The sequence below is a fragment of the Gambusia affinis genome, linkage group LG08 (genome assembly GCF_019740435.1).
Source record: "Gambusia affinis linkage group LG08, SWU_Gaff_1.0, whole genome shotgun sequence".
Taxonomy (NCBI): domain Eukaryota; kingdom Metazoa; phylum Chordata; class Actinopteri; order Cyprinodontiformes; family Poeciliidae; genus Gambusia; species Gambusia affinis.
This window is the reverse complement of record NC_057875.1, coordinates 24,034,433-24,052,139: the sequence shown is the minus strand read 5'-3', so window position 1 is coordinate 24,052,139 and position 17,707 is coordinate 24,034,433. Positions and strand designations below refer to the sequence as shown.

Here is a 17,707-nt window from a genome sequence, read left to right as displayed (position 1 = left end):
TCTTCTGTTTTGTAATAGTTTCCCCATAAACCAAATTTTCATAACCTCAGTTCAACTGGACTAAAGTATTCTGACGTGAGGAGGCGTTTGATTCTATCCAACAGCAGCTTCTCTTTTTGATATCAACACATCTGTCTCGCTTTTGAACGTCATCTGTGCTGCGTGTTGGCGCTGCAGAATGGGACAGTGGATTACAAACAAAAACACATCAAAGTGCTGCACAAATCCACATCATGGCTTTGACTAATGTATGCAAACTGGATGCGGTCCCCGCTAGCCCAGAGGGAGAACAGGAGGGACGCTTTCACAGATCCCGGTCGCAGGCACTCTGGGAGTGTAGAGGCCTTTTGATTGCAAAACAAATTCAACCTCATCTCTTGGATCAGTCACTTTCAAATAAAAATATCTCTTTTGTGTTCTTAAACCTTACAAACCCATCAAACACATTTTAGTGACATGCAAAGAAGCATTGCAATATTCTAAAATGATCACAAATACCACAGTGTGGTAACTGCTGCAGCTACATTGGGGAATCCATTGTGAATCCTACAATGGTATAATCTTTTGAAGAGGTATTAATTTCCCTGATAATACCTAATTTGCTCTATGTAATGATTTTCTGACATGTTTCGTTTAAGCAAATTTGTTTGAACAGCGAGGCACTAAAAGTCTAGGGGACGCCATAAATAGAGGCAAAAATAAATAAATAAATAAAATTTTACTAATGGGTAAGAATATAATTTTCTATTACTAAAAAATTCTGCACTAATTTAGATCTATAGAAAATGTTATTAAATATTATAGCTGAAAATAACGATACTTAATTTAGCTCCGCCCCTTCCGCTCTACTAGCTAGCTTGTTCCGGTTCGTTCTGTCGAGAGGCGGGGTTATCCTGGACAGGTCGCCAGTCTGTGCGCAAGTAACTTCAGTTAGTATAATGTCAAAACGTCCTAAATTGTCTGGCACCCAAGGAATGAAACAGAAACGAAAGGAAGAAGAAGAAAAACGTGACAGAAATGGAGGTAAAGTAAATTTAGCAGAGTGTAGCAGCTAGACTAGCTAGCCAAACAAGGAGCTAATCAATTTGTAGCCTCGCTACAAACGCCACATTTTCATGACAGTCAACACACCGGGCTAAACCGTGGCACGTTTTGTCTGCCAAAATGTTTAAAAATATGGTACAGAAGCAAACGTTGCCTTCAAACAACATAACATAATACAGCACTCAGTGCTTGCTTGTCATTGTGGCTTATTGCTACATGAAACTACAACTTATCTTTTTAGTCTGTCAAAATTTATTTCCTTCTCATAAAAAGAAATGGTTTGATATCAATTTTCTAGTTCTGATTAAACTGAAATAATGTAAATATCACAGAAATTACTGTAATTTTAAACTGAAAACCTATCTGAGAATAATAAAATAAAAATAAAAGTATTTCTTTTGGTTACCAAAGCTAAAGCAATACAATTTGGACTGCTTGCATGAGAATTGTGTTACCTATTTTCAGTGAATCAATTATAGCGTTCCCATCTACTACCAATGGTTAGTGCTTCATTTCATTTCACCGTGATAATTTCAATCTGATTTAAATCGCATCTCAGAAAATTCGTTGTGTATTTTACATGTACGGCACAGTGAACATAAGACATTTCTTATGTTTCTACTTTTATTTCTGGACTCGTACTCCTGTTTTGATTTGCAGATGTGTTATTGAGATGTTTAAATCCAACGCCTTTGCCTTCTGCAACCTGACAAAGCGCTCTTCCTGCGGCCTCCACCTCGCTGGAGCTCGTCCCTGCATCAGAAATAAAGCGTGAACCATCTCCTCTAAGTGATCAGGTCAGAACATTTTGAATATTGTTTTTTAGGGTGTAGAGTGGGGACAATGCGGCTCAAGCCAGCTCCGTTGAACAGAGTGGTAACATAAAGACTGTGGTTGTCATGATCTGATCAAAATTTCAGCTCAAACCATTTACTGGTTTGATGCTGTTTAAATCAGAGTGTTTTATTGTTAATGAATTTGTCATAAAGTTGTTGATCAAATTTTTTTTAAAAGTTTTCTCTCTTATCAGAACTGCGTCGACTCTTAACAATTTCCCTCGTCAGAAATTGTATTGGTAGCTGCTAGGGGCGTTGGAAACAAGTATTATAGTAATCGAGTAATCTATTGATTATTCTTACGATTAATCAAGTAATTGGATAAAAAAAAGATAAAATAAAACATTGGTAAATCTAACATAACAGCAGTATTACTATCGCATGTCAACATCAATCCAAATTTTCACATTTGAGCTTCCCTAACAATAACATTTCTGTAGTTTAGAAAATTAACTCGTAACAGTAATAGCTCACTTTCTAAGTTAACTTGAAGAAAAGTTATACAAAAATCTGAAATTATATTCAATTCAATAATAAAGAGGCAGGCTCACAAATAAGCTCATAAAAAATGTCTATACTGCTGGTTTTTGTTTATGTATTCATCTTCAGTCAGTTTAACAGATGAACTCTCACCTTCCCAAGAGATTTGTAGCTTTTGTATTCATGTTAGCGACGGGATTTGACTCCTTAGTTCGTCACAGAAACTCATCTACCAGCTACGTGCCGCCACATTGAGCTCCGCCACACGTTTGTTGAGACCAGGATGATATGAAATGTATTTTTTGGTTCGTCCGTAAAGCTACACTTACGTTAATTATCTAATGCGCAGCCGCCCGCAGTGTCCAGTTTATCCTGACCTGTATAAATACTCCTGCAGCGCTCACTCCTCCCCACTGTTCCCTCTGAACCGCCACCAGGCAGCAGCTCCAGGAGGAGAAAAGACTACCGTACTCCCGGCATCGCACCAGTCATTTCAAGGATGCCTATTGGTCCCCTGAAAAACGACAAAGACCCAGACAAAATCATCAATCAATAAAATCCTCCCAGGCTGAACTTGAACATTGGACGTTATGCTGCACGTAGCTTCTGTCAACAACTCAGGAGGAAGTGAGAGTGCTGTGCAACACAAGTAATAACCCCACCAGAACACGGTGTGCTAAATGATTTCATAGAATTTAACGAAGCTTCTAGGCAGATAAATTTTCCTCGAGGAATTTTAGTAATCGAGGAATCGTTTCATATTAATAGGACCACTTTGATTCTCCATCTTCTCACTCTGATTTATTTTCATTTTTTTAGGCAGACCTGTGAAGACACTGTTGCAGTAATCAATGTGTCTATAGATAAACGCACGTAGGAGTTTCTCTAGATTTTGTTGGAACATTTATCTTTTAGTCCTGGAAATGTTTTTCATGTGATAGAAGACTGACACTCTAACTGTCTTTATGTGACTCTGAACGTTCAAGTATGAGTCTGTGGCTGCACCCAAATGTCAGACCTGGTTGCTGATTTCCAGCTGTAATAATAGCTATTTATGCCATATCCACACATTGATTTGTTCTAAGCATTTGTTCAGTTCCTGGATATCAGTCTGACTAAACAGACTTACCTTTCATAGTGGCTTTGCATCAGATGGTCCAAAACCTCCAGTTTTATGTAAATGTAGTTAGAAAGTTACAGCTTCTAATGTACAAGATTATTCTGATTGATTGTGATAATATGGTAAATGAAAAGACAAGAATGTTTTTCAAATCAAAGAAAGCAAAACATGTATTTTGCTTAAAAAACACTTAACGAAGTTGAGAAGAAGAAATTAAATCCTCACTAGACTTTTCTGTATTTATTTTTAAACTTTGAACTTGGAATACAACATTAATTAACCTTCTGAAACTCTGAGGAGGTTTGTATTTCTAGCCACTGTTGTCGTTGAGAGAATCGGCGTTTTCATGTCTCTCCAGTCACTTGCAGAGTTGAGGCTGTGCTTAATGAGGTTTGGCTGTTTAAAGGCCAAATCAGTCCCTGTTCAGTACTGGTGATAGCATGGAGCTGCTCACCCAGAGTCAATAATTAGTATCTAATTATGGAAACAACCAGTGACGTGCGGTCAGGGGAGGCAGGTGAGGCAGTGCCTCACCTGCCATCATGGAAAGAAAGAAAATATATAATCATAAAGTAATTTAAATTGTTATATTCATCCGGTGGTTTGTACTAAAAAATATTTATTTTTCATGTAGCTTCACCAATTTCGATTTTTATTTGTTCAAAATCGCTGAATTTTCTTATTTTCCCTTTCAAATGCTTGGAAGCGATGCCGGTGAGGCAGCAGCGAGCTCTGCCTCACCTTGGATTGCGCAACCCCTGGCTCTGCGCTGGCTGCTAAGCGGAGAGAGCATGTTGCTGTACGGCGTCAATAAAATGGTTTAAACAAATTTAATATGTGAACTTATTTCCAATAATTTAGCTTATGTATATAATGCACAGTGCTTTTTGTCACCAACTGCGTTTGTGTAACGTGTTTCGTGTAATGAGCGATTATAAACGGCAGAGAACAGGTTCGAGGTGAGGCAGGCAGTTTTCTTGCCTCATGGCAGGGGGCGCTCAAGATCCCAGACGTTCGTCTTGTTCACTCAACTGCCGAGTAAGTGACAGCGAGCTAGGCTAAACGATTCGGGAAGCAAGTCAAGTGCAGCGATAGATTATAATAGAGATAGTGATTTTTTTCCTCTCGCTTATCCCGACTTTCGACATGGATGACTACATTACAACACCAAAAAAGTTTTCTCAAGTGGACTTTCAATCGAAGCAGGAGATAATAACCAAAGGAAGACCAACGCCGGAGCTGAAAGGTTTGTTTCAGACTACGGGACAGAAGGTTAACCGCTCTTTTCAAACCGAGTGGTATTCACGAAAAGACTGGCTTTGTGGATGTCCTGCTCGAAACCGCCTTTTCTGCTTTCCTTGCCTTCTTTTTTCAACTTGTGGCACTGTGTGGACTCAGATGGGATTTGGTGACTTGAAGAACTTGCAAAGATCCCTCACCAAACATGAGCGGTCCACCACTCATATGGACCTTACCAAGCTCCGCCCACAACCGACCCACGTGACCGCAAGTCTCACAAGCAAAGCCTCGTAGCGCATTATTTCTATGTAAACATGACTCCATTAGTGCATCATTCTACCGGATTTTCACAATATATCAGCTACTAGAATGGACAGAGGAAATAACAAGTTCATGTCATCATCTGGGAGGAGGTTACTGGTTTCTCAGTCACAAGCTGGTTGCAAACCTGAGGCCAGCAGGTGTCAGTCAGTCAGTTACGGTAGATCTGAAATTTGGTTTGATGACCTCAATATGAGAAGCTACAGACTGTTAAGAGGAACCAAAGAGCTCTGTTAAGGTAAAGAAGCCATTTGTTTGTTAAAATTTTATGAAATCTATTTTTTCTATTTGATGTTTGTTATGAATGACGTATAGTCACAAACGAACGACGTAATTAGTCCAACCTTTAGAAACTACAGCGGCTGTAATGAGCCACAGCAAAGGTAAACAAAAGTAAAATAACCCGAACAGGTGATAAACTCAAAACCACTCGTACCTTTTTACTCTCTCTCTCTCTTTGTGGTTTAAGCACACCTGTTACCGTGGCAACCGCCTGCGCCCCCGCAAGACGAGCAAAGATTACGTTAAAAACATAACATTCACTCCGTTACGATATCAAGTTTCCAGGCTTGATATTTATTTCTGGATTATTAATCAGCGCTTCCCTGAACACAGCGATGGTTGATTGACCAGCTGTAATTGGTGCTAGAGAGGCTAACACGAGTAACAGTTTAGTCCAAAGCCTTTTCTGCTAAAATAAAATCTTTAGTGTGTGTCAGATACAGTACACGTTGCATATTGATCTGTTTAGCTAACGTTAGACTGTGTAGCAGACAGGCTTCAAGGTGTAGAAGTTGTATCAGAACTACTATTATGCTGTACTTAGCTAACGAGAAGCGTGTGTTTGTGAGACGGCCACCCACGTGACCACGTAGAATGTGCATCAGCCAATGAAAAGCGGCCCCTCTGGTAAGGTCCATTCAAAGCCAAATTGCGCTAAAAACCTTCGGCCTGTCCAGGATAGATTTGGCTTTGGATGAACAGCGGAGACTCAACATCATAAGGAAATGTGTGTTTTGTGAGCTACAGTTTGTATGTGTAAGGATGCAGAAGTGAAACATAACCTGTAAACTGCTGTCAATCTATGCATCTATTTGCAAATCTGATTCTGATGACGTCAGTGCCTCACCAGCTATGAACCTCACCGCATGTCACTGGAAACAACGTTATACACAAAAATCTACTACAAAAATTTAGCAAGATATGATGAGTCCCCACTGCTATTAGATGTTACCAAGCTTCCAGTAAAATCTCAACAATATTTAAATATGATGCCGATTTGTCTTTTGGCCAAGTTTTTAAAATTGTATTTATAAGTATTGTTTTATCAAATCTTCTTACATTTACTAGTCATTAAGGTTCAGGTAAACAACGTAGTGATCCTTAGTGGTAGAGTGAGTTATATCTGGTTTAAAATGTGTATATTTATTTTGGTAAAAGAGTAATCTGTATAAACAAGCAGATTTATCCACAAGCATGATATCTATTAAACAATAATAAAACTTTAGTTTATCCAGTCTTTAAGTTTTTACAAACTCAACATGATTAGTTAGTTTTGATTATACTTCACTGTAGGTTTAGGGTTGAACTGAAATTTGAGTATGATTGTATTGAAAGGAAATGGAGTGGTTTGATTTCATTTTGAATTGATTTTCTTGTTTCTAATGTAAAGATGTTTGTGGTAATTTGGGGATAAGTAATAATAAACCGGCCTAAATTAACTGAATTAATTGGCAAATGAAAGTAAATGTCCAGTATGTTGGGTTTTTTTAACTAGTGGAAAGAAAAAGTCAATATTTCCAAACCAATCAATGCTTTTCATCTGATAACTTTAGTTATAATATTGCTTTTAATTAAGGTCTAGAATATTTTAAATTATTTGAAAAAGTTAATCAAATCCTCAGACATACGTGGTATGTCGGAAATGATATAACAAAATTTTTAATGCAAATGGAAGTTGATACCCTGATGCGACAAACACAATATATTTGTCGTAGCATCAGTTGGTTTCAGTTATCCATTTCTTAGACAAAACTGAAATAACAAATTCTCTATAATGATTTCTGCTCAAGTTTTGTAGTTTCATTAAAACAAAACAAGCTTTAGATTAGGATTGTTTAAAACAAGGATTTTCCTGCAAACACTTGACACAGCATGCTGTTATTTGGGGAGGCCCTCCCGCTTTGCTGGATGTGATAAATACTCACAATTAGTCATACATGAACAACCACATTGATGCACTAAGCTAATTGCAGGTGCTAAAATCAGGAAAAGCATTACAAAGCATGGAGGGCGCCCGCAGGCAGAAACCCAACTTACAAAAAATTAATGAACCGTATGTAAGCAATATTCCTCTCAACCTTCACTCCCCTACGGCGGTGCATTGTGTAAAACATTAGTGTATTTCATCACGCAGACACACAAAATACAATGGAAGTAAATATAAGTTCTGGTGTTTTTCACAGCAGTGAAAAAAACAAGTCTACTACTCCTGATAAATATATATATAAAAAAACAAAAAGCAAACAATAACTCCTATATACACCACCTAACATTCTGAAAAAACCCACAATGGCCTCTGCATTGAAACACTTCTTGAATAAATATGGATTTACCAAGTCAAGTTTATTTGTATAGCACAAATAGACAAGGCAGTTCGAAGTGCTTCAAATCATAAAAACATTATACATCAATAACCAGTACATTTAGTCGAGTCCATCATCAAAATCATCGAATTTACCAATCAATGTTTCATTTATTGCTAACCAAAAGCAGCACTACACATTTGGGTTACTAGCCTTTATTTAAAGGAACTCAGTGTTTCAGCTGCTTTGTAGTTTTACAGAAGTTTGTTCCAGATTAGAGGAGCATAGATGCTAAATGCCACTTCTCCAAGTTTGATTCTGGTTCTGGTCTGCTCTGCATCACCTGAGAGGTCTGGAAGGTTGGTACAACCCGGCAGATCTTTAATGTATGGTGGTGCTAAACCATTGAGTGATTTATAAACTTACAAATGTATTTTAAATTTTATTCTCAGGGAGCCAGTGTAGGGACTTTAGAACTGGGGTGATGTGTTCTTTTTAGTGAGAACACGAGCAGCAGATCCTCTGCAGCTGGAGAGATTGATTTTATTTTTTTAGACAGACCTGTGAAGACTCTATTGCAGTAATCAATACCCTAGATCTTGCTGGGACATCAGTCTTTTCAGCCTGGAAGTGTTCTTCAAGTGATGGAAGGCCAACTTTGCAACTGTTTTTATGTGACTCTGAAGGTTCAGGTCTTTCTGTGTCTGAACTGTATCTGTATTGTACAGAAATGGAAACAAAAATCTTTGCTCTAAGGAATATAGTATTACAATATTATTTTAAGTTGTAAAAAAGCACAGTATTAGATTGAGCCATCAAACATCGGCATGGCTTGGCTGTTGAGAATTTAAAACAAGGTTATCAACCAAGGAGAAAGTCTGTCCTGCTAGTTATTGTGACTGTTTAGTATAATATACTTAGTTGGTAAAATGCTCCTTATCTTTATGCCAGATATAAAGTAAGTATTGATGTTTGAGTATTTCAGACTCTTATTTGGTAGAAAGAAATAAAAAGAGCTTTGAGAGCTCTCTTGTTTAGGTAATAAAGACCACTCATCAGGATGACTCAACATTTAGTCAAAGAAGCGTGGCAAAAGAGCTCACCACTTTGAAATAATTTGGTTTTGCTGATTTATGTTAGAAAAAAAATGGCTGACAAAAAAAAAAGATATAAATGGGTTATGCAAAAGTTATTTGTTAAAGTAGTAGTTAAAGTAGTATAGTTTGATTTGGAAACCTTGACTTTATGAAACGAAAACTGATTTTCTTAGTTGTCCACTAAATATTATTAAAATATCCTCTTGTTTCATGATCGGATTTTAATGTTAGTCATAGCTGTAGTGTCATCTATTGTGGTCTTTGACAAGGTTTATGCAAATTATTTATACAAAGTCTTTGCATAAAAGACTTTATACAAGTCTTTATAAATTCAAATAAAGACTTTTGTAGAATTTTTTTGTTCTTTCACTCTATTTCTAGGATATGCCCCAACTCTTCTTTGATTCTTTCTTCTCACACATTGAGATGGGATTTTAGGTACAAATCTTAAAAAAAAAAAAAAGATTAAATACAGACAGACATTTTGGGTCATCTTTCACAAATTAACAGAAATATAGGTAACAGCAGCTCAGCTCAGCTCTGCTGTTACTTGAGCATCAACAGCAGTGGCGTACACGGACATTTTGAACTACCAGTTGCTTTAGTAATGTGATTTTTTTATTATTTTTTAAAGATATAGTTCCTCCATTATGTGTATATATGTATACCTACTATTTTCAAACAGAGAATATATGTTTATTAGCATCTTTTGTGAATGACATCGCATCAGGGGAAATCTAGCCTTTAGCAAAGCGGTGGGAACTTGTAGCATTTTTGAATTGTGGTTTCAAATTGGACAAAAATAATGCTAATGTTGGGTTTGGGTTTTCCACTACTAATGGGACATCGCACAGGCAGAAAACTTTGTCCCAGAATGTTTTCATATCCTTCTGCTCTCACAAGTTTTATCATAAAATGTCCTATTTGTTTTGTCCCTTCCTGCAGTGAAGCAAATAAAGCAGCGATGAGTGCAGATGTCCTGATGCTCCAATGAGTCACCTTTTTCCTGGCCTTTCCCTGAATGTTTAGAGTCCACTCCCCTGGAACTCAGTTCCTTAAATATTTTAAGGTAGCACAGCAGAAATTAACATACAGAATAGCTGTCAGGAGAAGGTGTGTGTGTGTTCATGCACTTCATACATATGTAAAATATTTACTGTATGGTTTCTCTTGAATACATTTCCTTTTTCAGAGTGTAGTTCAAAACAAAAGATTTAGATTGGTGTATTTTGCCATCTAAGGTTCTCCAAATATAATAAATTGCTTATTTCCCGTCTAAGAACGTTAGGAAAAGATATGCTGAAAATGCAAAGCTCAGTTAGATTATCTTATATTTATTGACATAAAAGAATTAGCTAAGTGAAAGCAGATGTGCCTCAAAACACATGCACTCACACTTAGTAGCTACTGACATTAATCATAGCAATATGAGGAATTGTAGACTTAATCCAAGTTATTTCCATATTTGGCTAGACATATCATATACTGCCTTAAATCATTAACAGCTATTAGTAAAAATAGACATTCAGTAGAAGTAGTTATTTAATTAGCAAATTGTCAATTTATACTCCGACCTCTAGATGGCAGCAAAACACTCCCAAAATAATTATTTTTGTGTGTATATTAGCTTGCAAGAGGTCACACATTTATCTGATTTGACTTATGACTAGTTCACACAGCAAGATTTTAAAATTGACTGACAATTTTCAAAACCTGAGAGACCACACACATGACATAAAAAATATTAATATTACAGGTTTGGTCATACAGTGTGTGGTGTCAAGCCACATGACAGGAGCAACTCGCCAACGTTCAGATACCAGATAGGTATCTGAATGTTGGCGAGTTGGCAAAACCTCTCAAGATTAAACGCGAATTCAGAGTGAAGAAACATAAGACGCAATGGCAATAGATTGTGGACTATGTCTAACAGGAAAATCCAACATAAAAAGAAAGTTTATGCTGGACTTTCTGGAGTACCATCGAAGAAGCATATTGAATATATCCCGGACCAGATCACTCTGGACACATCACACATGACATGAACGTCTCTTAAGATTGTCATAAGAGCTAATAATGAGGGCCTTCTTAAGATTGTCAGAAGGAAAAAATAGGGACTAAAATCAGCATAAAAGTCTTACTGTGTGAAGTAGACATTTATTGCATTAATGATGGGAGCATGGTGGAGTGACTCTTACATAAGTTCTTCATGAAGACTTTTATTCATAATTAGTTTTTTTTTTTGGTTGAGGACAATTTCATTTCCCAATTATTACTTATAAGTCAGCAATGTCTGTCTTCCAGCCTCAGTTCAGTCTCCTTGGTAACCAACGGCAGTGTCAGCCAGCTCTGCTGGTCCTGCTACTTTTGGGTGTTGTACTTAGCTTCTTGAAGAAAGGGATAACTGTGTCCTGCAGCAATGCTATATTAAACACTATAAAATCCATTTCTTTCTTCCATTGTTAAAATCCGATTGAACAGCAGTATTTCAATTTGTACCATGTGAAGCTCCGCTGAATCCACGGAGTCTATTTTTTAATCAAAATACTGAGTGTTTAACACAAGAAGCCATTACGAGGTTCAAGTCTACAATAACTAGAAGCGGATATGCAGGAGATCATGGTTCACTAAAGCGGTAGGCTGATCTTTTTCAAATATACTTCACGCTGTTAATAGGATTGAAAGAGCTAACACAATATATGCTTTAAATTTGAGATGAATAAAGGTTACTGGAACATTGAAAAGTTTTAAAACATTCTTTTTTATATTAAAGAAAGATGGGGGGGAGGGATCATTATGGTTGCTCCTGTAAATCTGTTATGCTGATATATCAGGCAACTTTAGTCTCAGTTTGGAACCCAAATGCCAAGTTCTTCACAGAAATCTCTTATTATTCTCCAATTTACGATTGGGTGCTATATTTTGTTTTTATGCTTTTCACATAAATCTTAAAGTAAAAACTGATAAAGCTATTTGTTTAATGCATAATTACTAAAATATTGTCAGTCTCATTTTTTACATTGGGACATATTGTCCAGGTTTCAGTGTACTTTACAAAGAATGCAATCAAAGCATCAATGGTGATAAGGTTAATGAAACTTTGGATCTTAAAAAGAAAACCTTTCACCTGCCCAGAATCCCTCAAGCCAAAATGTGGCATCCTGAAATTAAAGCTTGCTTGATTTGTTTGCCCAGGTTCAGGTGCTTGTTGGCACAAAACATATCACCCAATCACATGGCAGCAACTCAGGGCTATCTGGCAAAAGGATTTCAAGTTCATAACCTCTAATTTAATTTGAGAATCATAATTGGAAAGAGTGTGAGTTTAATTGCTTCTGTTGTTGGTGCCAGATGCGATGGTCTGAGTGGAACATTTGAAATATGACTCACCATCCGTTAGGTTTACGGAGAATAGTGCAAGAAAGAGGAAATATTGTCACTGTGCTTCATGATGTCAAAGTTTAGAGAAGGATGGGCAAACTGCATCTAGATAATAAAAATGCAGTTGTATCTTAAATAAACCACTGATTAAAACCAAAGTGTGAGGAATACTATTTTTAAAGAGACACCACATTGACACTTGCAGCAAATGGACTACTTTTCTCAACAGTTTAGGCTGCTGGTGGTGTAGCAGTGAGGGGGATGCTTTCCTGGAATACTTTGGATCTCTTACTCCATGTCAAGCATCTCTTGGGGTGCATTCACCCTGTTTGGTCTGAACTCTAGCTTGTTTACCTAGAACAGGGGTGTCAAACTCCAGTCATCGAGGGCCGCTGTCCTGCAACTTTTAGATGTGCCTCTAAATAAAATAACTAGGTTATTAGCAAGGCTCTGGAGAACTGATCTACACAAGGAGGAGGTAATTAAGCCATTTCATTCCAGTGTTTTGTACCTGTGGGACATCTAAACACTGCAGGACAGCGGCCCTCGAGGACTGGAGTTTGACACCTGTGGCCTAGAAAGTCCGGTTTGTTTGGAGAAGTGTGAATGGGCAATCAAACTGAGGATTTGGTCCACCCACAAATCACAGACTCTGTGTGGTTGAAGTGAACCCTGGCACAGTTTGTGAATGCCATGCAGACCAGAGACCCCTCCAAAAGCAGGAAGTGAATTATGGCGCATGTCATTCTGGATAAATACAACCAAAGCAAATGTGCAAGTCTAGCGCTAGCAGGAGAAATGATAGTTTTTTTTGTTTTTTTGGGGGGTTTTTACCAAAGAAAATTTGTACAACTGTAAAAATCAGACGCCACTCTTTCCGCAAAGAAGGAAGTTGTGCTCATGTTTTCTTCAGAAATTTCCTTGAGTTGTTCTTGGTGCAGCACCATCACAAACGAGGGGGTGAACAGGTCGTCCAAAGGTTTTGGCTCGTTTGATACAGTGCAGTGTGAAAGCAAACCACACCAGCTGAAAATGTAACAAAAGTTGTAATTTTGGTCACCAATCGAACAGAGTGCACCGGACTACCAGGTGTGAAAACATCTTTGCACACCACAGCCAACCTGAGCCACTTCATCACCACAATGTACTCATAATTCAATGATTACTTCCAGCATTGTGCCAGAAAGCTCAAATCATCTCAGATTAGTTTCTTAAACATGATCATGAGTTCACCGTTAGCTCATTAGATCTCAGTCTGGCAGAGCATCTTAGCGGTGTGGTAAAACTGATGGATGGATGTGTCTGAAGCCATGTCAACTATTTGAGAATTAAAGCTGAAAATCTATCAGCCAGTTTCTTGAGTGGCTTTGTATAAATCATATTCGCAATTTTGCACATTCAGAACAGTAAATTTTTTGTTGTTGAACATTGAGGATAAAAAATCCCCACGAAATGTCTAAACGAGCTATATTTTTTCCACCTTTTGAGTTTCGCTGTGCTAGTGGGAAAGTAAAACACTATATTATACAGCTCGGAAGGTTGCCTTTCTATAACCAAACAAGCTCCCCAAATGTAATTTATTGTACAAATTTCAAAAGAAAAGAAGAAAAATATTTCTAAAGCTTCTGCCAGAATGCTATTTTTAAATTTTTTTTGGTTGATTTTCACATTACTGTTACTTTTGAGTTTTCTGTTGTGTTTTTAAGAGATATATTTATCTACAATTGTCCAGTTTCCATTAGGAATATTCTGTAGAACTACAAACTCTCCATTTGTATTCAGACACTTTTATTTCAGGCCTTTTTCATTGTACTTTTCCCTCTAATTTTGATAGGGTTCAACCAATGTGAAATTTTTTAAATTAGTGTTTTGAATTGTTAGTTAAATATCTTTTCTTTTTTGGCATTTTGAGAAATAATGAAGGAAATTTATACACTAGCAGGTCTTTGAACATTCATTTATCTGATTAAAAAAAGAATCCTTGTATTGATTTTTTTTTGTCAACGACATTTATAGATCTAACATACAACATCAGTTTGACCCAGAACAACACAATTTTATGTGCCGAGTAGTCAAAAATTACGCTTTGCATGAACATAATGAAAGTGAATGGTGTGACATTTAAACATTTGTATTTTCTTCACAAATGATTTAGGAACAAAGGGAGGCAGATTACAACAGATGTAATACTGTGGATGGACTTTAAACGTCGACAGTAACCATAATTGACTCATCATACTGTTTCGGCTTTGTCTTTTATCCCAAGCAGACATTCCCAGTGTTGCCATCACGACGTTTTCACACCGGTTAAAGGCAAACCCCCCCCTAGGATTTAAAAACTAAAAATACTTATAAATATTGAGTAATTCTACAAGAAAATCCACATTTATATTGATTCTTCTTTTGCACAGCCATGAAGTCCAAGGAATCAAGCTCGAGTAATTAGGGAAGAATCATTACTGCGTGTATCCAGATTTAGACATCTGAATGCACTGAGAGATAACCGCCAACGGAGTCGTGGCCAAACCCTAATTGCATTTTCGAGTCAAAGGCGTCAGATCAATGACTGCAGCCTTTTACCGTGTCCTTCACCCAGGAATACACCAATGAGGCTGATAACAGGGAGATAGAATCAGTTCAGGTCAGTGGATGTCGTCAGGCTGCCATTTGTATCAGTCAAACAGCTCCATAATAAAACTTGCAGATGGAAATTTCATTAGAGAGCTGCTCAGTATGCGCACTGACCAACTGCTGTCATATTCTGGCTGCCTCCCATTATTCTACATTGTTGTATCTGAAACCTGCTTAGTGGATTTTTTTTTCTTTTTCTGTTAGTATTATTTATTTATTGAACATTATCTTGCATTCAGTCTTTATCAGAAACCAGTCTGAGAGAACAATAACCAGCTGCCTGTTGAGTGGGATATAAGTGTACAATTTCATGTCTAACCAGCCTGCAAAAGGCATAATTATCACATAGACAATTCTTCAGGCATTCTTGTAGAAACTCCACGAGCCATTTGAATAAAGGGAACATAAAGCGCAATAGTTATGCGGATGGTTTTGTTTCAGGGAAGATGACTAGTGAGTCATTGGAAAAACCACAAAACTGGTGTTTCTAATGGGTTGGGTCTGAAATGTATTTAGTGAAATATTCTTTTTTTAACCCAAATATTTAGACCACTTTTTAGATTAAACTTTGGAAAAGTCAAATAAATTATATATATTTTTAGGAACAAACACAGTGGCTCTCAAAAATATACATGCCAACGTGAGACTTAAATAATTCAGAATATCATCTCCAAACTTCCACCATCCATACATCGTGTACAATTTAACTAAAACACAGACACACGGCGTGGAGCGAAACGCATAAAAAATTAAAACTAGAAGAACCGAGATGAGTACGGTCTCCTTGTAGGATTTTCTTGACATTCATTTACTTGCATCCTTCAGCTAAATCCCCAGTTTGCACAAAAGTGAGAAATCCTTAAAGTGTTCACATTGCGCAAAAGTATCAGTCAGGAAAATGGTGCAAAATGCAAAAAGTTTGAACAAAAAAAAGTGATTATTATTGTCTTTGTTGTAACATACTTGACTGTAAATCTTACACAGCTGGATGGCCTGGTTGTCGGCCTTTAAACTGTACCATATCTGTTGAAAAGCTGCTTCCTGTTGTGTGGGCGCACATTTCTCTTAATCATTTACAAAAATAAATTGTGCTCGTCTGTGGGCCTAAAAGTGAATATACTAGATATGGTTTATCCAGAATAAACTATATCTAGTTACCTCTCTGCACTTGTTACCTCTCTGCACTGCCTTCCAGCAAGCTTTGGTAGAGGCAGTGTGATGTTTGGTATTGGTAGAGAGGGTTTAGCAAGTGCTTTGGCAATCCAATTGCTAAATTGTGCTGCTCAACCTACAAATACATTTTCTTGTAAATATGGCACCATTGAAATTACTCTAGGTTTTTTGATGTTTTCTTAAATTATTCCCATTTTTAAATTTTGTTTAAATGTGTTGGTGTTTTAGGTTTCTTGTACTAAAATACTACACTTTAAAGTAAAACAAAAAGACTACATATAATTCAGTTTCTATACATAGCTCCAGTTCCCCTACAAATGTCATCATAGCGGATTCGCATCCATTCTAATACTTTAATATATCCAGATTCAAATGTAATGTAAAGTCTAATTTCTTCTCAGAAGTTAGTTTACCCAGGCTGCAGATCTTTCGTCAGAGTTCCAAGAAAGCACTCCAGAAATCACAGCAAAGGGTTGTAAACAATTCAAGTACTTTGCAATTTTGATTAAAGCCCTTTCTGATACACATTACTGTTGGATTTCAAGGTCTGTAGAGCATGTTTGGCTCACAACTCGGTCACCAGCTTTGTTGTTGTCAGTAATGAAAGGTTGCTTTGAGCACTTCTCATCTGTTGGCTTGGCAAATGACAGACGGAGTTCACTCAAACAAGAGAGCCATTCAAAAACAATATTTAGACTTCTCATTGCATGCTACTCAATGAGTGTAACAGTGTAGAGACCCTAGCTGTGGTGGACCACTTAAATTTGTTGTTGAGCTGAGTTGTTTGGAAAAAGATTCCAGCACACAAAGTGTTGTACAGAAAAATTAGATGCTTTTTTTTTTTTAAGGCACTAACTTAAGGCGTTCAATTACAAACCCACATTTCTTTAAGTCATATTTGATATATGCACAATTTTAGTAACTGAAGGACAGATAGTTATTTTTATTGTGCTATAAAATGGTATTATATGCCTTCAAAATACATAATACCGCCCATTTAAAGTGAAAGCCCAAAACGTAGTGTCTCAAAAATTTAATATTGCATAAGATCAATTAAAAATCATTTTTGTAAACCAAAATGTGCATTAAAAATAGAAATAATAATAATGATTTAAAATCCTACTTCTAATTTAAAGTATGGCTCGAGTGCTTGGTACTCTAGATCAACTAAGTTTCCACTAAATCTTTCAATGACACAATTGATAGTATAAAAAGAGGTTTATTGTTCCTCGTGGATGTTTCTCAATGATTTCCCTGCCAGCTGTCCAGCTCCCCCAGCCAGAACTTCACTGTACTCCCTCTGTGTAACCCTTGATAAGAGAAGTGAAGCCACTGAAAGTCTGAGCATGGAGTTGGACCAATTAGGGAAAAAAATACACCATACCCTTAGCCTTAGATCAGCCAAGCACATAGGTGGCAGGTGTTTTTTTTTTCTTCTTTTTCTCAGCTCTTACTCCTGGAAACTTATTGGTGTGTTAGCTTGAAGGAAAAAGCCTGGAGTGTACTTTAATCTTGTTGAGACGGTTGTTGTTCCTTGTTCTATCGAACCTGGATAACAAGGAGCCATAATGACAGAGGAGGCTATGTCTTCCTCTGTTCACACTGATTTGAAGTTCATTTTAAGATTTGCAGAAAAATTGGCAAAATTGACAACTTTCCAAAAAGGACCCAATAAACAACATAAGAACTTTGATAATACTTTAATAAGCAAGGCAAAACTCTTCATGGCATTTCTTTTTTTGTCTAACATCAGGGCAAATTTCACAAAAACACCACCATCAACCCTTCACAGTGTTCACG

At 37.0% G+C, this 17,707-nt stretch overlaps 1 protein-coding gene across 2 annotated transcripts in view; it reads left to right on the top strand.

The window, feature by feature from the left end:
• The first annotated feature begins 893 nt into the window (after positions 1-893).
• The window catches only part of lingo1a (leucine rich repeat and Ig domain containing 1a), a 258,282-nt gene continuing 241,468 nt past the window's right edge, over positions 894-17,707 (top strand). For both annotated transcript variants that reach the window (XR_006371365.1, XM_044125406.1), the window contains exons 1-2: positions 894-1,023; positions 1,705-1,841. The gene's annotated coding sequence lies outside the window, so the exon portion shown is untranslated. The remainder of the gene's footprint in view (positions 1,024-1,704; positions 1,842-17,707) is intronic.